This window comes from Aythya ferina (genome assembly GCF_964211825.1).
Source record: "Aythya ferina genome assembly, chromosome: 7".
In the NCBI taxonomy this organism is placed as follows: domain Eukaryota; kingdom Metazoa; phylum Chordata; class Aves; order Anseriformes; family Anatidae; genus Aythya; species Aythya ferina.
The window spans coordinates 36,487,187-36,498,685 of NC_140302.1; positions in this window are offsets into that span (position 1 = coordinate 36,487,187).

The window sequence follows — 11,499 nt, forward strand, 5'->3', positions numbered from 1 at the left end:
GTTATCGATCAGCATTTCAGAATTTGCATCAGAACAAACTTTGGAGACTTGTTCTTAAATAGTGTAACGAGCTGTAACTGAGTCTCCCCCCCTGAGCACACACCTCTAAACACCTGCTGTTCCTCTCCTTCCCCACAGTTATCTCCTTGTCCTGGTGAGGTGCCAGGGCCAGGCACAGAGCAGCCTCTGAGGGAGGCTGTTACCTGCGGGCCCCTCTGCAGGCATTGCCTCACTGGTGCTGTGGTAGATCGCTGTGTGATTTATAATTTATCACTGTTCCTCTGGGCTGGTGGTGCTGCTGCCAGGGAGAGGGAGAAGTGGCTGGGGTTTCACGTAGGGATTGGTGCTGGCAGGGCTCGGGTACCACAAGGTGCTGGAGGAAAGGGTCGTGGGATGTTAAAGCACCTGCGTGGGATGTCCTGCAGGTGAAAAAGGAAACTCCTTTTCACAGGATAATGGGTTAAGATGCATGAGGTAAATGAAATGAAGCATGTTGACAATTAGCTGAAGACAAGGGCATGAATTGGTCTGAGCAGTCCAAGAAATAGGCCAAGTAACAGCATGCCGAGTGCAGATTCAGTGGGAGAACAAAGGCCAATTTGGTATTTCCAGGCCTGCATAGGCCTGACTTGGATCCAATGGTGTCCTGGCCATGACTGGGAGATGGCTGGTGCCTCGTGAGAAGGGCTGCCTGGCCCCAGGACTGCAGGAACCCGCAGGGAGGCTCACAGAGGCCACGTCCCACTCTGTCCTGATGCCCGCTGGCTGCTGGGCCATGGTTGGCATGGCTGAGGGAGCCGTGAAACACAACGTGCTCTAAAACATACCCAGATTTGAAAATCTATGGAAAACTGCAGTGTATATACACTGTGCAATCTCTAAATATTTGCATTTTATTCTGTAGCTGTACGTACAGAAAGCGGTGAGAGCGGGATCAAGCCGCAGACAGTCTTTGTTTTGTTGGCGAGAGGAGTTTTTAACGGGCTTCATTTTCACTACATAAGCCACTCTGATCTTTCTTATGCATCTGCTTCCCCTTCATCTTGCTGTGTGAGTGACAGCTACTTTGCACTAGCATTATCTGTCAAAATATTATTTAACTGGAATACCTTCCAGAACTAGTCTTTGTTATTATTAGAAACAAAAATGCAGTGATAATTGAATCCCTTTATATTCCCCATGTAATGCAAGGAGTAAGACATATTCACACCTAAGGGGAAAACACATCTGGATTTCCTCTTTGCCCCAAGACCGCGTGCTCTCCCGTACCCTGTAACGGCTTTGATTCACTATACCTTAGAGGGAGATGAAATTTGCAGTGCATGCATATCATCTAAGGAAAACAATAGCATACATTCTTTTTTTTCTTTTTTTTTTTTTTTTTTGCTATAGGAATCGCATTAAATAAATATATAGTGAGCTGCAGTGTCACAACAAGTAGATGTACAATTACGAAGACAAAATACCCAAAGGAAATCAACACAAGGCTTATTAATATCCAGGCCTGCAGAAGACAACTGTCAGACAATTGGTCAACAAGGTACATGGTATCTGTTAGATACTGACTAACCCATTATGATCTTTATGAAGTGTCCTTTTGGGGGTCTAGATCTTCAAATATGAGTTGGAAGACCCTTTTCTTTTATTAGTTGCTAAGCTCTTTATACTTTTACCATATTGCGGCAGGTTAGAAGTCTGAGCTTTATTGTCTTATGTTATTGAAAATCCAGATTCCCGCAGCCTTCTCCCTCAGGTCAAGATTTGTCTGAGAATACATTCTCATTTCTCCATGTACAAAGGCTGTCTGGAGAGAGGCAGAAAAAGATTATGACTGTAATATACTTAAATCCAATTTATTTGCCTGACTAGAAACTTCCACACTTCACAATTGCTTCCTACAGAAGATTTTGTATTTAATTCTTTCATCGCAGTAAGAAGCAGGAGTGATCTTAGTCCTCTGACAGGTACAGTCACGGCGCACACCTGAGCCAGATGAAGCGCGGCGGCAGAGACGATGAAAATAGCAAATGTACACACTTATTTTGCATGTTGGCAGTTTATTTCTGCTTAAGAATAATGAATTCGAAATGGATCTTTAAATATCCTGTGCCGAGCCGGCATTACGCCCCGCCGTGAGTTATGAGCTCGCCTATCAGCCTTGCTTGATGGAGATGTCGCGCTGTGTGGTGACTTCGTGCTCGCCTTCCTCTCGGACCTTGGGGAGGGACAGAGGCCCGCAGGAGGAGGCCTGGCAGCAACCTGGCCTCCCACACCCTGCTGCCACGGGCACTGGGTGTGCTGTGCCCCACAGACGGGCAGGGGACACTTTTTTTAAATATCGAGTGAAAAAACACCTCACAAAACGCTGAGCAAAGCCCACGGTGGCTCCCGGGGCACGAGGCTTCTCAAAGCGAGGGCTCGCTGGAGTCGGGGTGCTGGGATGCTTGTACCAGTGCTGTGTGGTGCCCAGTGCCTGAGGCACTGGTGCTCGCTGGTGGGACTGGGCAGGGCAGGAGCGAGGGGCCCCAAGGTGGTGGCTGTGTGGGGAGGAAGGCCCCGAGAGGCCTCCTGGCTGCCCAAGGCAGCACGGCCTTGGCCTCACTCCAGGTGAAAAAACAGCCTGGGAAAGATTGTAAATCAATTTTGGGACAGCTGTTTCTGTATGGAAATGCCACAGGTTCTCCTCAGTGCTGAAGAACAATCTCAGATCAGTGCCTCCTTGGTCTGAAGCAGGGACAAGCGGCCCTCTCCCAATGCATTGAGGTGCTGGGGCACCCCGAGCCAGCACCAAACCAGGGGCTGCGCTTCAGCAGAGCACCGGTTCTGAATATTTATTTGGCTGCTCCTGAACTTCTGCAGCCTGTAAACTTTAGGTTTGTGGATCTGTGGCTTGTGCCCTGAGTGCCATGCCTGCCAGCCTGTGGGCTGGGCTGGTTTCACTCCCCTTTTAGGCACATGAAGCCACATCCCGGCATGGCACTGCCCTTCCATGGCGCAGCCACAGCGCTGAATTTTCTCATTTTCCTCACAACCTTCGGAACAAATTCTCCTTTCCCAAGTCTTCACCCAGTGGGGCTCTAAAATCATAACAATTAATGCTGGAAAAGACTCCTGAAGCCACCTAAGCCATCCCTCCTGTTAGGGCAGGATTGCTCAAGCATGCAAGGAAATTAATGGGGAGAGAAGGAGCTGGGACTGAGCGGTGACCTACTCTGAAGCTAAAATGGGGGGGGGGGGAAGCTAGAATTGGCTGAGACAGCTGGTTTAGGTGAAGTGACTCTGTTACTTTGGTGTGGTAGTCACGCTGGAAGTTTGATCAGAAGTTTATCCCAACTTTAACTGGTGTTTCAACTCATATTTTTTTTTTTTTTTTTACCTTTTCTTTCTTTCCTTAAAAAAAATAAATAAATAACAAAGCACCTTTTTGCAAAGCCTCATCTCATAGCAACAAGGAGTAATCCAGAAGACTTACGATATTCAGCGTTTATCACCTATTTCAGAGACACTAAGCAGCTATAAATGCATATGAAACATCTTTGGTGGCTTCTTTGCCTGTTAAACAATGTGTTCTTACGTTTCTAATTACCAGCAGGAAAAATAGGAGGAATTTGTTTACCAGCTTCCTGCATAATATGCAGACATCTGGAGCTGCTAGGTCTGGATGGCATTCCTGGGGGAGAGCAGATGCATCAAGGGCAATTAGACAACTTGGGAACTGCAGCTGAGCAGGAACATGCCCAGGCACCGCGAGCAGCCCCGCGCCGCTCCCCGCTGCTGGCTGTGCTGCCTGCTCCCTCGGATGCAATTTTTGTCACCCCCTTCAAGCACAACAGAAAGGCCAGCTATCGGGGCTGCCCTTGCAAGTGTGGCTGGGCTGCCGAGTGTGGCCACTCGTGCTTCGTGCTGCATGGGTGAGCGGGCTTGGGGTGGTCTGGGGGTTCCCTGAGTCCAAGGTTTTGTGCCAACCTCAGGATCATCAGCCCCGTGCCTGTCCCTTGCTTCTGTGGAGGTCCATCCAGAGTAGGGGGAACTATCCACAGTAATTGTCTGTGGAACACATAATTTATGTTCATGCTACTGAAGGATGTGCTAGAACCTATTGGGGAGTGTAAACTGGTGGTCCTTGGTGTGCCCTGGCTGCCTGAGCCCTTCCACTTTCTCCTGTACAGGGCTTGCAGCTAAGCACCCTTGTGTTTTTGTGGTTTCCTATGGGCTTGCGCCACTCCCTGAAAATCTAGGGATCACAACGTGGAAAATAGGTAAAAGCAATCCCGAGGGGATGGTTTTCTCATCTGTGACACAGATGGGTTATTGATAGTATTCTCTTTTCTTATTTAACTGCTTGAGATGATCTGAGAGAGATGGTGTGGATTGATTTAAATCAGTGAGTCAAGTAACGCTTTTAATCATGGTTGAAATCAAAAAGTGAGAAACTGTGGTTTAATTGCAAAGCAAATTCAAAAAAAATTGTACATCTTAAGTTTCCTAAATAAAGTTCTGTCCCCTTTGGCAACATAGTGCAACCAAAATTCTCTTTTTAACAAATTCAGTGATATTTTGTTGGCAAACAAACTACACAATATCTGCTCATGTATTTTGAGAACATACTTTTATTCATATTTTTACATAAAAAAAAAAAAAATTGCTCTGCTTTTTTATTCCTTTTTTTGTTGCATGTGTTTTATGCTTCATTGCATCAGACTGCAGCAGGAGAGGTGACGGCACCACAGCAAGGGCAGAGCAGTTTTTTTTTTTCCTGTAGATAGCATTTTTCATTGCAGGTGTACCCAAGAACTGACACCCAAATATTTTTGGCACTTGTGAAGCCCTCTCCTGCTCCCCAGCCTGCTCCCAGCTGCCCCAGTCAGTGGGATTAGTGGGTATCGTCCGCTTGTCCCTCTGAGCTAGGGGAAGGAGCATTGGGCTTCAGCTCCCAATTATTTTCTCAGTTTTAGAGAAAGTCGCGAAGCTAAAGGAAATCTCACGGTGCTTTTATTTCTTGGTTTGGCAGTTTCTAACAGGTTGATTATAGGTTACATGGAATTTAGTCCTTAGCCCAGGTATTTGTACTTGCAGGTGATTCTAACCATCTGGAGATGTACACAACGTATGTCTTCTAAACTGTTTCCTTCTCAGGGCTGGGCAATGAAGGCAATCAGGGCAGAGACACCTTAGGGTTGTGCTGGAGGCCGTGGTGCTGCTCCCAGCCCATCTCGCTGAGCACACACAGCTTGCTGGAAAAAATACCCTGCCGACCTGTGTCCTGGCAGGACAGGCACATGCTCTTCCTCACCACCTGCAGTCACTGGGCTGCCCTTGGCTGAAGAAACCAGCATCAAACTGTGGGGAAAAAAAAAAAAAAAAATCCAGGGAAGACAGAGGTTGTGCTGCTGAGGAAGCAGGAGAGTTTTCTGAGAAATGCTGAGAGGCATCCATTGATAAATTAGGAACCTGGACCACTTTCTGGTTGGTTTTCTACCTCGGGTGCCCTTTCAAAGGGCCCATCAGTATTTGGGGAGCATGAAGTGAATGGCAGATGAGGAGGGGTGGGTGTGTGGGCAGCCAGGGCGGGCATGGGGACAGCCTGGGGGGAGCCCCAGAGCCCAGCCCCAGGCAGGGGCACAGCACGGAGCTGCCACCCGCAGTGGTGTATGAGCTGTGCGTGCAGATCTTCAAAAGAAAAGAGTTTGGCCCTTAATGTTCTTTTTGATGTATTTTTTGTATGCAAATAAGGTTTAATTTCTGAACTTTGAACAGTTTGCAGACTAGTTTATTAGAGTGTTGTATTATTAAGTCGTATACTCCTGGGGTCAGAGCGAGGCGTTTGGAAACCTCAGTGAACATTATTTATATTGTTAAACAAAGTCAAGAACTTCAGACATCTGGTATTCACCACAAAAGCAGACAATCAAAACAAAGACATATTTGTAATCATACTCAGTAGTCTTTTTATGTGAAGTAATTACTAAAATAATCTAAAGACATGGATCAGATTATTAATGAAAATGATAGCCTGCAAACTACTGTAATATACATCTCTACCTTTCATAAAACAGACGGGAAACTGTATAATGTAATGAATAGCCCTGGGGTTGTGCAATGCCAGAATTCATACTTTGAAATCTGTTGTCTCAGCTGATGAGCTCTAAAGGGAGTATTAGCGGGCCTACTGCTGATTGGGCTGGAGATGGTAATTTTGAACTCTACTCTTCCTAGCTGATTTACTATTTTTGCTCCTTTTGCACTGAGGAAACGAAATATGAGTTATTAATGAATTCCTTTTAATATAAGCATTTATATGCACATAGCTGGGTAAAATTCAAAATAAGGTGGAAAACATTGAGGGCTAACTTGCCCGTATTAACATAGGAATGGGAGGCGAAGCCAAGCACAGTGTGGGAGTGGGAGACGGTGAGGGACTGTGGGCAGCTGTGGGTCTGCCTGCCAGCATGCTGACCATGGTGGGCTGAGGTTACATTCCCGTGTGGTTTGGGACATGGGTTACATTCCCGTGTGGTTTGGGACATGGGTTACATTCCCGTGTGGTTTGGGACATGGGCTACATTCCCCTATGGTTTGAGGCTCCACGGGGTGAGCTGTGCTGACACCGCAGGCCCGAGGTGTACGGGGCAGCGCAGGCCGCCACTGGAGGCCTGGGAGTCCTGGCTGGCTGCCCTGCGGTGGAAGGGAAAGGCCCTTTGCTGCTTTGTCCTGTGGCTGTCATGTGTGAAATCTGGATTTTGGGCTGCTCTTTTCCTTTCTCTTCTTCCAAAAGCCGTGGTGAGACTCGGCCCTGTCATCCACGTCCGCTTACAGCTGCCGCTGACTTCAAAGGAGATCCTGCTGGCAAAATAGCTACGGGATTGTGTCAGGAGTTTATTCGCTCCCGAGATGTTGTCTGTTTAGATAATTAATGAAGTTAGAATATTAAAATTACATAAAGTGAAGGGTAATCTTAAAACGTTTATTATTTTGTAAATGGCCCCGAAGATTGTAACACATTTATAGTCACAAATCAGGTGCTGTGCAGGAGGCAAGTCCTTTCAAATAAGGAAGCACAATTAATAATCTCAGTTTCTGTCGTTATTTATTCATGCTGCTGCTGAATTGTCTTCTCTCCCACACCTGTGAAGCCAGGATGCTGTCTTTACCTGCTGATGCTATTCTGAGAGAAAGTTTAAACTCAGTTCTGTGCTGGAACCTGCCCGGATCACATCATGGGGTGAACTCCAAACAGATCACTCTGGTTAGGCGTAGGTGCTCTTAAATTCTATCAAACTTCTGCTGTTTGCCTTTCCCTTCATGTTTAGATGTGCTGTGCAACACCTACTATAGATTCGGAATTAATTATTGAAGACTCAGTGATGGCAAAACAGACATTCACTATTTTCGACATATAATCACGGAAAGTATTGATTCTGCTCCACTCTTGTACTGTATTTGTGACAGTATCGGGGTGATTGCTATTAATATGAATGCATTGTTTGACTTGTTTCAAAACAAGCCTCTCTTACACATCAGAGTTTTATTTAAAGCAAATTCTCAGTTCCCATTTTTTTCCACCCCGCAGTCTGTATGGCACTGGGCAGGCAGCGAGGATTCAGAAGGATCCACTGAAGTAAATCAGGTCTTTAATCAGCAGCAGACCCTCAGCAGCTGTGCCCAAGGCAGTAACAAGAATCCCAAATTCCAGGTCATGGTGTCTGGCTCTAAAACCGAGTTACCTGACTGCATTTCAACGTATCTAGCAATATTTTTGTAAAGAAGTGGGTGAGAAAACTTTTAGCCCCTTTTCTGAAACACTTGTCACAGACTCTAATCTTGGAAAGTGATTTGTTGCATATAAAAACTGTGAAAGTGTTGGTCTGCAAAGATCTGTATTTTCTGACTTGTGTTTTAACAGAGTTGTAATGGCTCCAACTTGGTCATTGGCAGAATTACCAGATATGTTACCCTGGCAATCAGGAGTGGACAGAAAATGTGGACTATCATTTGCTAGCTCTTCTAAATTGTTTAATCTTCAGTGTAATATCTCTTTAATAAATAACACAATTTCTATTTCCCTTTTCTTATATATATATATATATTTTTAATTATTCTTCTGAATTGTTTTCCTTCTTGGCTGTGCTCTGAAGTTAACATTCTAAAAAGTTTAACAGACTTTTTCCTTTGCGAGTTACAGAATCATGGACAGAAAACACCTTTGCTTACTGGGCATTTTCAAGACGGGTATTGAGCTCAGTTAATTTTTATTTAAAGTCTTCTTAACACACTGATAAATATATATATATATTTATATATATAAATGGCCCCGGCATGGCAGAGCGGGAGCTGGGGGTGTCCTGCTGAACTCCTTGCCCACCCTGTGGCTCTGCCAGGTGTCTCCTGCGAGCAGAGGGCAGACAGCTTCCACGAGGGGTTCAAGCTGTGGCCTGCCGTGCAGAGGGGCTGCCGCCACCAAAGGCGTGAAATGGGGTGTAAGACCTCCCCTAGAATGGTGTCTTGTTCCTCTCAGTGTGTGGATGAGCCTGTGCTGGGACACAATTGAGAAAATAGTGCCAATGCAATCTCTCCCTAATTAGGGCCTAATTCATAACGAGTTAGCCAAGCAACTCAGTGGATACAGATCTCATCATTGGGCGGTAACTTGAAGAATCAAGGTCTTAACTAGCATGTTTTGGGTGATCTTTTTGCAGTGCTTTCAGTTGAGAAGGTTCTGCTTTCTTACCCAGCCAACATTTTGTCCATTGTATCAGTGAAAACGTGAACGTCTGCCCTGCAGTTCTAATTTTTCTGCTTTGAGCACTCTCCCTCAAACTTTCAGTCTGTTCCCTTTTTTTCTTAGGCTTTTATTTGCTGCTGTACTGCGGGGTGACTTTGAGCACTGCTATTTTAATTTGGACACATGGAAGATGGCATCGATGTGTTCTTCCTCCTGCCCCTGGTTTGTGCTTGAGCAGGAGGGAGCTGGGGCCGCACACGTACCCCTGCTTTGCGTGGAGGTGAGAGCAAGGGGATTGCGGGTGAGGTGCGAGGCTGCACGAGCAAAGTGCATGCAGTGAAAAGCTTTATTTGCTCCATGTGCATGCTGATATTAATGTAGTTAATAGTGTTTGGAGGGCGAACTGCTGTCATGATGCTCAGATGGAGGCTGTCCCCCTGCACTACCCTGACCCGCACCCACCCAGCCCTCGGTGGGTGCCTGAGCAGCATCAGGGAGCACCGTGTCTTCTCTTGGTGGCGTATTGCAGGTGCCCCAGATGAGGAAAAATCTTCTCGCTTCTGCAGGTCGTCCTAATGCTTCACAGGCCGCTTGCTGTGCAATTACAGGAGGATTTTAGTCTGATTATACATTTAAAAACTCTTCTCTATAAAGAAATTCAAAGATCAGAGAGGTTTTCTTTCAAGTATTACATTGAAATTTGAACACTCCTGCTGCTCAGTACAAAATGTTTCTACAAGGCACTATCGAACTTGGAGATGTTATATTTTCACTGTTACACGTCTCTTCTTTCTCTATTTAAACATCAAATCTGAGCATTTCACTTGTATCTGGTTTTTCACTGAAACATATATTATAGAAGTTTTAATTACAACCCGAGCAGAATGCGTAGTCACAAGCCATTGTTATGGATAGCACTAGCAGGACTAAAAGAATCAAAACCAAACAAAAAATAAATGACATTTTTGTCCTTCAGATATGTGAAAATGTGAATGCAAATTCTGTAGTCTTATTTTTTCTGATCCCTACTATTCTCTAATCTTATCAAATATATATTCCCATATTCTGAGTCAGGCTGATAAAGCAGCTTGATATAAACAAGTTGCATTAGATTTTGCGGAGCACATTTTCCTAGTAAATCCAATTTCACAATCTTTTTTTCTGGTGACACATTAGCCATTCTTTAGTATATAAAATGTTCTTTGAATATTTTAACCAGTGTTCTACAAGCAAACGTAGCAGAATGCGGTTGTGCCGTACGCTGTCTTTCTTTAGAAACCATTCTTTATTGGAAATGTGTTATTGCTTTACAGCATGCTCCTTGTTTACCCTTTCGAGACAGAGGTAAGTAATGCTCACCGGTAAGCATCTCGATTACCAGTACCTGCCTCGGTGCAGCGTATCTGCACGGGGAGCTTTTGATATCACTGTTTGTCTGTGAATGGAGGTGCCTCAAGGTTCATAAATCTGTATGCAGTAGTATGGGTTCTCTAACAGCAATTCATTTTAATTATGTGAGACATAAAAAGACCACCTACAGATGAGACAATACAGCTGTAAGATTCTCAAGGTTACTATGGGGAATACTTCATAACTGAAGTATGTTTTCCCAAAGGAATTATACTACCATTTGATTTAATTTTTAATTTTTACATTTTAATCAAAAATAGATCAAATGGTGGTGTTATCTCCTGGGAAACATACTTCAGATATGAAGCAGTCCATGTTCCTTTTAAATATGTAAAGCTGCCATTTATGTATAACTCATGAATGACACCCTGTGTTGCAAGCAAATATCATGCAGTGATTTCTATATTGTTTCAGTAACAACACTATAATCGCACACAAATATCACTACACCTGATTCTACAAAGCAGATGGCATTAAATACTATCAACTTCAGGTGCTAGCACAATATATATCCAGTGCTAAATAAGAGCCATCACGTATTGAACATGTGCGCATTAATATTGGCAGGGACCGTGTCCCAGGGGGCAGTCCAACATCAAGGAAGTTGTTGTTTAGGTTTCTAAAAGCTATTTGAAAACTCAGATTCAGAAGCACAGGTTGGTTTATTACAGCAAAGAGCAGAGCAGCATTTTCACATCTGATCGCAGCTTGTAGGCCTTAACACGTGTGTAGTCAAGGAATGGCAAATCTGGTTTTTAGGGCTGGTGAGGTTCAGATAAATGAATGATGATTTGATCTGCCTGGGTTGATTATTGGTATTTTTATGGGGAAAGAAAAGCAAGCTGGCCTGTGTTTTTCTTGCTTACTTGTGAATGAGATGGGAATGACTGCGGAGGGCAGAGCAGCTGGCCAGTCCTGCTGCCCTCGGCTCGCTGGCAAAGCAAATAATAAGTGAATTAGGCTGGTATCATGGCCTAAACCAACTAAATCCAGTACAAAAATATTGCACACTATGGATAATGTATTTATTTCCATCCATTCGTTCTACCAACTCACATTCACTCTTGCTCCTTCTAACAAGGCTTAATGCTCTCATCTTCCCTTTATACAAACTGATGTGCAACGCTATCCTGCCAAAATCATGTCCATCTATAAAGAGAGGAACTCCCCCCTCAATACATGCAGGTGTGGGTGAGAAAAGAAGATAACAAGCAAGCCAAAAATTCTCTTCGCCCTCCCTCCCCTTGCTCACAGTGTCGCTGTTCCCACGTACAGCTGCTGCTTTCCCAGGACCATTGGACTGCACGGTGTGGACAAGGTTACGCTTCTCCAAGGCAGACAGTTAAAACATTTTCTCTAGAACTGTA